General features: G+C 38.3%; 1 long non-coding RNA gene across 1 annotated transcript; it reads left to right on the top strand.

The window, feature by feature from the left end:
* Positions 1-2,175: 2,175 nt before the first annotated feature.
* Positions 2,176-8,452, top strand: LOC130916980 (uncharacterized). The gene is made up of 4 exons (XR_009063393.1): positions 2,176-2,342; positions 5,139-5,267; positions 5,612-5,656; positions 5,929-8,452. It is a non-coding gene; the product is annotated as an uncharacterized LOC130916980 (long non-coding RNA).
* Positions 8,453-10,549: the final 2,097 nt, after the last annotated feature.

Here is a 10,549-nt window from a genome sequence, read left to right as displayed (position 1 = left end):
AAATCATGGCAAAGAATTGCTTTCAACATCTTTAAAAGTTGAGTGCAAAATAGAGAAGAGCAAAACCCACATGAAAAAAAAATGGACAATTCATTTGCATCTTTGGAGCAATTAAAAGCATACGATGGGCTGAATGGGGTTGTTGGGCCTTTGATTTGGCACAAATGCTTGAAGCACATTTTAGAAAAGTGGAACATCCCAAGTTGAATGCCACCAACTGATGTCAAAAGTTAAATTTCAAAACTGTTTCCACATTGGAAATCATTTAATGCTGATTCATATTTTCTGTAACATCATAAAAGCTTGTAAAGTAGCGTTAACATTCTTTCACACCAAATGTCGATATTCACCAATTTATATAATACTATCTATCCCAGCTTCCATTTACTGTGGTTCAGGTAGCGCCCATCTTGGTTTGGCCAAGTGGTGGGTTACACATAGGACTGAGCACCAGCATACAAAATGATTGAAACCAAATTTGGGTTGTTTCTCTTCGTTTTTAAGTACTATTAAGACCCCCCCCCCCCCCAATTGACTATTTAAATTTATTTGCTACGCAGTGCATTTGTGAAATTAGCACATTTATGAAGTCCCCCTGATCCGCTCAGAAAATGGACCAGTGAATAAAAATGGGTAATGTATTCTTCCTTTACCTAAAGCCAAGAGTTTGAATATTAGCCCCGTAGAGCCTTGTTCCATGCCAACCTTCATTTTTATTTACATTTTTGTCTGTGTTGTGTGATTGATAGTTTGTCTCATCTCCACCAACATGGATTGTTTTTATTTTACTTCTTTTCTTTGGTCCTACTGACGACTGACTGAAAGCATATACTGTACACAATACTAAATGAGGCAAAAGAAGACAGCCATCTTTTCTGTGGTCCGAACACTGTGCCAAGTTGCCAAGCCCAGATTCCGCCATGGTGTTCCCTCCTGCAGTCATCACTGGGCTAATCTCGCAGTCAGAGGCCAATAAACACAAAAATGTTTTGGTTGACAATATTAGTGATAAGAGATTGCATTTCTTTTGAAGATGTCAGTATTTTTATTTTTGGCACATTACCACTACGACTTGTAACCTGTATTAAATTGTATAGATGGTTGAGAGTTTATGAAGATGCTAAATGTAACAAGATGGTCAAACACTCAAAAGTTGATTAAAATTGTATAAACAAAAAAGAGCTTGATTAAACAAAGTAAAATCAAATGTATTATAATGTACCATTGTGTTGGCAGAGGGATTATTGAAAAATCAGCTGTAATAAAGTAATTTTAGTATAAGATGCGTTGTGTCCCTAAATTCAATTAGTTAGCTAAATTTTGACGTCACAAAATGTCCTCACCACCACTTCTATGCTTAAATTTGCCATTGGGGTCATGGCCTAACTTGCCATAGATACATATATTAAGGATAGAAATCTAAAAGGTAGTCTGAGGGCGTAAATACCTGGCAGCCATCATATATAAGAGGATTTATACTTAAAGGTGTGATGAAATACGAAAGCAAGCCAGTTTAAAATGATAGTATACCATATGTTGGACAAACCCATCCCCAAAAAAATGCCCTTTTTTTTTTTTTTTTTTTTTTTTTAATTGGATCCAAATTCCTTTCTCAGCCAACTTGGCCCCGCCCATTTTAATACCTCCAACCAAGACAGAACGAGCTGCAGATTTTTGCAGTCTGCTGCTAGAATGCTGTCCATAGATTTCTATTGTCTTATTGCCGTGTGAACACTCTACTAACATATTCTTTAAGTAACGCAGCACTAGAAAGCTTGACACGATCTGGTTGTGAAAGCACAACTAGAATAATTGCTTTAAAAAAAAAATCAATAGGCGTTACCTGATACATTCTTTTGGTAAAAACTACAAAATGGTTAAAAACAGCCACATTTGAGTGACAAATTCGTTTTCTACATGCCACTTTTAACTTGCTAAATTTCTGACGGATTTATAACAAGCATTATTAACGGCTGTGATTCAGGCTGGATGTTGAGAAAAAATATATATAATTATTCTTGAATTTACAGGTTTTCGATGCATCTCTAAATCGTTTAGAAATCCTGTAATTTATAGTTTTAAGTGCAAACATCGTCGACTTGACCCCGACGCAAAATGGCCGACAAAAGACGACGCTCATCCCCGTAGACTCACAGAGCACAGAAAATATCTAGTGTTGGGACAATAACGTCACGAAATGACCGCTCAGCATTTCTGCCTTCCGATTGGTTCTTAGACCGAAAGCTATCGAATTGTATTCAATAACAAATGTTGTAAACAAATGTAAAATGTTTGACAGAACAGTTGAGGGAGGAATGCCGCCCGAGGAGGCTCAAGTTTGAGTGAGTACTTTTGCAAAAATGTATGCAGCGACAGCAACACCCTGGTGTGCTAACTCCAACCAAATACTAACAACGGTCTTGTAAAATATGTGTTCTTTTCTCACGTGTGGAGGAAGTATTCTATATTTCTCACGGTCCCTAACACGTAAACCCAATGTAATATGTCTCCCTTAAAATTAAAATTCTTAACCTCGTAGCTAATAAGCATTATTAGGCTCGAGCGTATGACGTGGCACTCGCGAGGTTTCCGCCGCTATCGCCATTGTGGAAGCGAGAAACATAAGCAATGAGGCATTTCAACACAGGTCGCTCTTTAAAAATGGTTGGAAATTATTGTGCGGTAAAGAATTGCAACAACCGATCGAATAGAAAGGAGAATGTACAGCTCGACGGAACACCATTGAGTTTCTTCCGGATCCCTACATGGAGAAAAGGCGAGGGAAAGCTCATATCTGAACTTACCAAACGTCGAAGAATGGCATGGGTGGCCTCGATCAGAAGGAAGGGCATAACGTTTGATTCTCCAGTTACACACTGAGTTTGCTCTATGCACTTCCACTCCGGTAAGTTAATTTCGTTTGTTTACGCAAATTTCAGTAACTTTACGCCCTAAGTCGGCCTGTTGTTAGCTATTGCTAAAGCTAAACAACTAGCATGCATACATGTGCATTGTCTTCATAAGACATAATTCATGTCGTTGCTAAATGAAAAAGCTGTAATATTTTGACGTGAGAGAGTGGCAAAGAATTTGTACACAGGCTACATTTTATGCAGCAAAAGATTTGTACATCCGTGGTCACAGACTAATGTAAACACACATTGCCTACCTTTGCTAGAAAGATGTGTTGCCGTTTGCTATGGTCATAAAGTGAAGATCCTGCACCCATCCCCAGCAAAACTGTTCGTAGCTTTGTAGCGATTTGTAGTTTCGGAATTGCTGATGAGTGTAGTAACATATACCAAACACTAAATACAGCATGATGTCCATTTCGCGTAGTGGTGGAAGCTTGTCGACATCTTTATTCCATTTGTGTTCGGCTTGCTCGTGAGGGTCAACATTGTTCACATCCTTAAAATTGCTCACATATCTGTCCTTCGCCGTGGTAACAAGTTTGTCTCTGTATCGAACTGGCAAGTATTCCTTACTTTTTTCCATCTTTGGTTGCCGCTAAGTTTAAATGTCCCGTGATGCTTCCGCAATGGTTGCGTTGTCGCAAATCTCGCATGATCCCGTGCTGCTGTGACGTAAACGCTCGAGCCTAATTATGCTAAAGCTAATTTTATTTTATTGTCCATTATTGATATGACAAAATCACTCGACGCCAGTGAGATAATTTGCCCAAATGAAAGCATTCACTAAAATTAACAGCGATAGATATCAAATACATTTTAACCCACCTCACAATCCAAATGGACTGGACGTCAATCAGTCAATGGCAGCCGCTAAATTTACTAAAATTACTTTTTTTTTTTAAAACCAGAAAAATCATAGGCGGAGTGTGACTTTTGGGGCACGGGGGACACAACATGTTGATGATCCCGAAACGCAGTGTCAGCAATAAAATTAACTTACAAGAATGTTTATAATAAGTTGAAGATGTGCGTTTTTTTGTTTCCCATCATTCTTGAAGGGAATTCAAAATCAGGCTGCTTAGGTTATACTTTTCGCCAAGATCGTCATCCATTGAATATGGTACGCCCACCGGTGTCGTGCCAATGTAGTTACCCCAGTCGAAAATAGTATCCCCTGGGCAGAGCCATTGCGCTGCACTGATTTCCGTGTTTTGGTGAAGTAGTTAACTACGAGATTTTAAAACATGGCCCATCCATAAAAAAGATAAATAAATAAATGTTTTTTTCTGTCATATAACGTAACATGTACGAACGTTAAAAAAAAAAAAATGCAAAGTTTCACTGTTTTACTCGTAGGATGACCTATAACTGATATTATTGTAATTCAAGTCCTCTATGGAGTTTCTCCAGTTTAATAGATGTCAATGTCCAAAATATATAACTGTGGTTCTTTTCTGGCTTCAATTAATTGTTTAATTCGACATAACTCATAACTAATGTGTGTGGGTTTGCTCCCACGAACAGGAGACACAATTTTTGAGGGGGGTAACTACATTGGCAAGACACCGGTGGTGGCTCAGTTGTACAATTAGCGTCTTTAGTGGGGCAAATTTAAACTAGCCTCTCCATTTTGACGGTGGTCTCTAGAGTTTAATGTTCCACAATTGCAATCATTGGTTCTTGCTCAGTAGTTGTTGTCGCTTTTGAAAGTTTTGGTCTGATAAAAATGACGTATATCCATCTGGCCTCTTCGGTCCTCAGGTGGTTTTGGCTAAGCAAACCAAATGACCGTCTAAGGTGCTAGTCACATGATCTGTTCGAAAAATAATTTTGACCTATTATAAAAATATCTTTTTTTGTTCATTTCATTCATTCTTTTTGTTTGTTTTATTACTTAACAACTTTTATAGACAATATTTTACAGGAAAATTATTTTTTTAAAATAATAAATAAATTTCAAAATCATATACTGTATAGGAAAGTCAATTACATGCAATGATACTTTTCGGCCACCGGGCGGGGGATGCCCCCTGATCCCCCCCCGGAAATCCGCTTATGAGGAAAATGACATCCTGTAGCCCCCTACCTCTTTTGAAGTTTTAATAATGTAGATGTTGTAGTGTGAACGCGATGTAGTAATCCATTCATCATTAATTTTTATAATTGTTTTGTAATGTTTGTTTGTTTATTTTATTTTTTTTTTTTTGCTGTTGGAAATTTCAGGATGTTGTGCATATTACTTTTATCATCTCTATGGTTCCTGTTTCTAATTTTCTGGGTGGAGACCATCAGTGTGTGGTTCTTTCTCTCTATGGCCTTTCAAGACAGACCTTCCAATCATTGGGGAGAAGGGTAAGGCATTAAAATTTACTAGAGTAATACTCTTCACCAGGGCTCAAGTTTTACATGGTTGTGTGCAAGGCATGTAGTGGATATTTAAACGTCAACACACACACACTTAAATAAATAAATAAATAAAATTTCCATTTGGGTTATGTATATTGTGTTGGTCAAATTATTGTAGAATTTTAAAAATGAAATTTATCGTGATTATGTATTTTATACGCTATATAACGGGCACATCAGAAGTGTGTATCGTGTAGACATTTTTATGTCAACGTTAAATACTAAAAGGCTATCTCTTTTTTTTTTTTTTTGATGCGGAAGTGGAACTCAAATTTTGTTTTCTCCAACAGGGTATTTTCAGATGATTCCGGCCTGTTCATATACATGGTGAACAGGTAAGGACCGAAAGATATATAGCATATTCCCAAGAACACGCACATGCACACACTACAGTAACCTCCAAAAGTATTGGAACAGAAAGTTCAATTACTTTGTGTTGTATACTGAAGGCATTTGGGTTTCAGATGTAAGGATGAATAAGACACAAAAGTTCAGAATTCCAGCATTCATTATGTGGTTGTTGCATCAAGATGTGATACACAACCCAGGAAAGATTAATTATTCTTTATTTTTAATATCATCTACCTCCCCTTGTGTGTCTTTGCAGGGTTGATGCCTACATGCAGAGAGACGTGGATTGAACACCTCCGAGATGGACTCTTTTGAGTACACAATGGCACTTTTTCATTTCCCGCTGATTCCGTCTACGCCAACATACTGAACTGCAGCAGGTGCACGCTAATCATAGCTGTTGAAGGCAGAAAGAACAGAGACATAACTCTGGGTGCACTGTTTCTGGAGGTTTTTAAACAAAGTAAATGTTGCAGGAAAATTATGAAGAAGTCTTAATGTTATTTCATTTATTTTAATTTTAGAAGAAAATTATTTCCCCCTGCATCCCTTGTAAGGATGGATAAGCGGCTTCGAAGATGAATGAATGAAAGAAGTTATTTGGATTTTTCTGGATTTGCACAAAGATGTGTTTAATTACACTACCATTCTATGCAGTCGTAAAGTCATGTTTGAGATTGTAATCGATCTTTCCAGTTATCCTGATGTAACATTTTGTGAAAAAATGAAAATGTACATATATCACAGCTGTTGGAGCCAATTGATCAATTACAGGTACCAAGCTGAACATACAGTCATGGTTTTCCATTAAAAAACTGTCCTCCAAGCTAATTTCTTTGAGCGAGAGAGGAGGGGGCACCTCTGGTCTGGTCACCAGCCAACTGCAGGGAGCATATAGACGTACAGCATGCCCCATTCACGTGCAATGCTTCCGCGAGAAACAAAATCCCTCTTGATCAGAACATGTATGTAAAACAGTCTCTAACTCAAAAATTGCCAGCTATTTTCAAAATATTTTAAAGCATTTTAGTCATAGAAATCAACCAAATGAAAGAGTATACACCCTTACTTTGCCAGGGAAAAAAATCAATTTTTTTCAATAATAGGTTTTTTTTTTCTTTCCTTTTTTCTTTCTTTCTTGATCTTGACACATCCAACATCTCTGAATTTTGTCTCCATTCTAAAAAGCAGTTGTAACAACTTTGATGGAAAAATATTTTATTTGTATGCATTGAGCTGAGCATTATAGACACATCGTGAGTAACATATTAAAACCGAATTCACATCTAGTGCCATTAATATGTTGTTACTTGCTATTCACATTGCAACAGTGACATTTGTGATCATCAGATATACACAAATTGTACTTGAAGTGCGCTGTATATAATGACTATTTAGCATAAATGACACAATATTGTATTGTTCATGTTTTCTGAGGGAGCACTAGCCTAATCTCTGTGTTGCATTATGTTGTTGTTTTTCCAGTTCTATGATTAGCGTCGCACTTGCCATTAGGGGTGTAACAATATATCGAAATGGCAATGTCTGGCGATACTTTGTATCTCAAAAGATTATCGATATGCTCCTGCCAAGAATCAATATATCGTGTTAAAAAATGTCACTGTGCGGAAAAAAAAGGGAACCAAAAGTGTTGCTACCAAATCTTCCACTGGAATAGCGTCTGCATTGGCTGCAAGTGACAGCGCTAGATGTCCAATCCATTTTAATCATCAATGGCTCTAAAACAGAGCATTCACGGCCAGTCTTAACTTCATATTCATATTAGGGCATCTACAGGTCACTTCCTGTACAGTAAATTTTGAGTCACTTCCTATTCATTTGGGGGACATTCCCAGGTCACTTCCTGTTTAGTAACCCAAAATCAACAGGAAGTGATCAGTAAACACCTCAAAATCAACAGGAAATGACCCAGAAATTCACCAAAATCAACATGAAGTGACCAATAATCAATATATACTGGATATTGTAGAATGACCATGTGTGACCTGACCCATGTATCGATAATTATTGAGGTAATCGTTATCGTGAGCGTTGTATCGCAAATCATATCTTGAGGTACCCAGAGGTTCCTACCCCTACTTGTCATTGCTGTTCCTCTTATGTGGTGATGTCACAAAAAGCCAAAGAGAAAACAAATTTTGACTTTAATCATACCACTTCGGAGACATTTGGCTTCAGGGCTGCACTTTCCCACATTGATAATGAATCTGTTCACTTTTTTCATTTGAAAACTTAGCTTTTTAAGAAATGTGTCTGCATAGGTTTGCTTGCATCTCAGGCAAAAAGACATTTTTATTCAAATGCTCAATTTGTAAAGCAATGCTCAATAAATGGATGTATTTTGAAGCTTCACCCAGTGTCATCAGGTCAAACCAGAGAATCACAAACTTCTCACATGGCTGAAGAGTGTGTATCTGTTCTGAGAATGTTCTTCTTTTCTCCATATGTTTGACCCTATGGTGTGACTAAAGGTCTTCAACTGGTTCCATCAACCTGTAGCAGGGAAAGAGTACAGTAACTAAGCCTCTTGCCCAGGCGTGTCACTAGGTTTTAAGAACAGGGGGGTCTTAGCCCCCAGGACTTACACAGGATGTAAGTGAACATAGCATACCAGCACAAAACTTCACAAACAGTTAACAAAGACTGATAATTTATACCACAGGTATCAAACTGATTCCAGAAAGGGCCAAGTGGGTGCAGGTTTGCTTTCCAACCAATGAAGAGCACACTTTTTCACCAATTAGATCTTTTACATGTGTAATCAATTAAACTTTGTCAGGTGCTGCTTGTTTCAGCAGGAAGTTCATTGGTTAAACTCTCTGCGCGTTATCGGTTGGAACAAAATCCAGCACCCACTTGACCCTTTCTGGAATCGGTTTGACACCTGTGATTTATACGTATGTGGCGGAAAACTGGTGACCTGGAGTTCCGCTCTGAGATCCTCAATTTGTCTAAATTTCAAAATTGTCCTATATGCATGATTGATACATCATCAGAAAGCTAAAAATCTAAATTTTCTGGTGGAAGAAAAAAATTGAACAGGAGGGGATGTAAAAAAAAAAATAATAATTAAACCGCAAAACCCTAACAACTGGATGTGAGAGCATGAAAGAGCATAATTAAAGACGCCATGATTTTAACGAGTTATTAACGCATACTTTACTCTTTTCGATCCCAAAACTCTATGTAGCATGTATCACTGAGTGTCAAGACACAGCTGTAAATGGCCTCAGCTGGATTTTAGGGGGAATTTATGGGTGAGAATTCGTAATACAACAAGGGTCGCGATGCAGAAATCGCAGACATCGAGTGGTCGAGATTTTTCTTTTTTTTTAAACTAAATATTAGACATCAATGATTTTGAATAATAAACATAATTAGTTACCTTCTTTTTATGGCTGAGTTGAAACAAAAGCGGTTGCGCTGTGTCTGTTAACGGGGGTCTCCAGGGTAAAACGGACAAATTAAAAATAGGTCAGGAGCTTAATGCACCATGAATCTGCTATGGCAGCATATAGACATGTTTTTCTATCAAACACAACAGTTCTTTTGGCTTAAAATGCAGCAGTTTATTTTAATTATGGGTGCAAGAGCAGAAACTGCTTTTTTTAGCTTTTTCTGTTTTCCGCCATATATATATATATATATATATATATATATATATATATATATATATATATATATACATAATTTTTAAATCATCATCTCGCCCACCCGGGCGATATGGTCTCTCCTTTCAAGCTCTGGTCCTCTACCAGAGGCCTGGGAGCTTGAGAGTTCTGCACAGGATCTTAGCTGTCCCAGGATTGCGCTCTTCTGAACGGAGACGTCGGACGTTGTTCCTGGTATCTGTTGGAGCCATGCACCCAGTTTGGGGGTTACTGACCCTAGTGTCCCGATCACTACTGGCACCACTGTTGCCCTCACTCAGTGGGATATATATAAAATCATAGAGGCTAATGCCATGACTGTCACTCTCAACACAGTAATTGTTTGTTCAAAAATATTTGTAAATCGCACAGATTACATTTTGGGCACATATGTGGAGGCTTTCTCTACTTTCTAATCATGAGTCTTTTACTCACCTTTTAAGCAGAAGTCTTTCCCTGTCACCCTCTTTGCCCCTCTGCTCTGACTCCAACAGGTCAATAAAAGTGGTGGAGTGATTATTATTAGTGATTTATTATGAGTATCCACTGATGATAATCATACGTGAATGAGCCCAGCTCCTGTATTCATCTATGCGAGAAGTGAGAAACACAGCTGATGCTCCAGAAGGTAGTCACCCCAAAAATAGTGGTAACAAGAGTACACATATAATTCTACTAGGACCTTCACAATAGTACATTTTGGACCAACCAGCTAGCAGCAGCCAAATTGCAGCGTTATTTTAGAGCTGGGATGTAACTTTTGACCGCAAAACAACAAAGGTAAGACGTGCGCAGAGACCAAGCGGGGGGGGGGGGGGGGGGGGGGTAGTACCGACTGCTAGCAATGTCACAGGGTAAACGTGGACTGGATCTTCAGAGATGTGGGCATTCTCTATATCAGGGGTCTCCAAACCGGTCCTCAAGGGCTGCTGTGGGTTCAGGTTTTTGTTCCAACCGATCGAGTACCGACAGTTTAACCAATAGAGTTTCTGCTAAAACAAGTAGCACCTGACTGCAATCAACTGATTACACTTGTAAGACACCAGATTGGTGCATAGGTGTTGTCTTGTTTTGTTGGAATGAAATCCTGTGGCCCTATGTGGAACAGTTTGGAAACCACTGCTCTATATGAACAAGTGGAATGGATTGGATGGCGACGCACTGAAGGGGCACTCTACCTTACTGGGAAACTGACAGGTTTAAGAC

This window comes from Corythoichthys intestinalis, chromosome 6 (genome assembly GCF_030265065.1).
Source record: "Corythoichthys intestinalis isolate RoL2023-P3 chromosome 6, ASM3026506v1, whole genome shotgun sequence".
NCBI classification, from domain to species: Eukaryota; Metazoa; Chordata; class Actinopteri; order Syngnathiformes; family Syngnathidae; genus Corythoichthys; species Corythoichthys intestinalis.
This window is presented reverse-complemented; position numbering and strand designations above follow the sequence as displayed.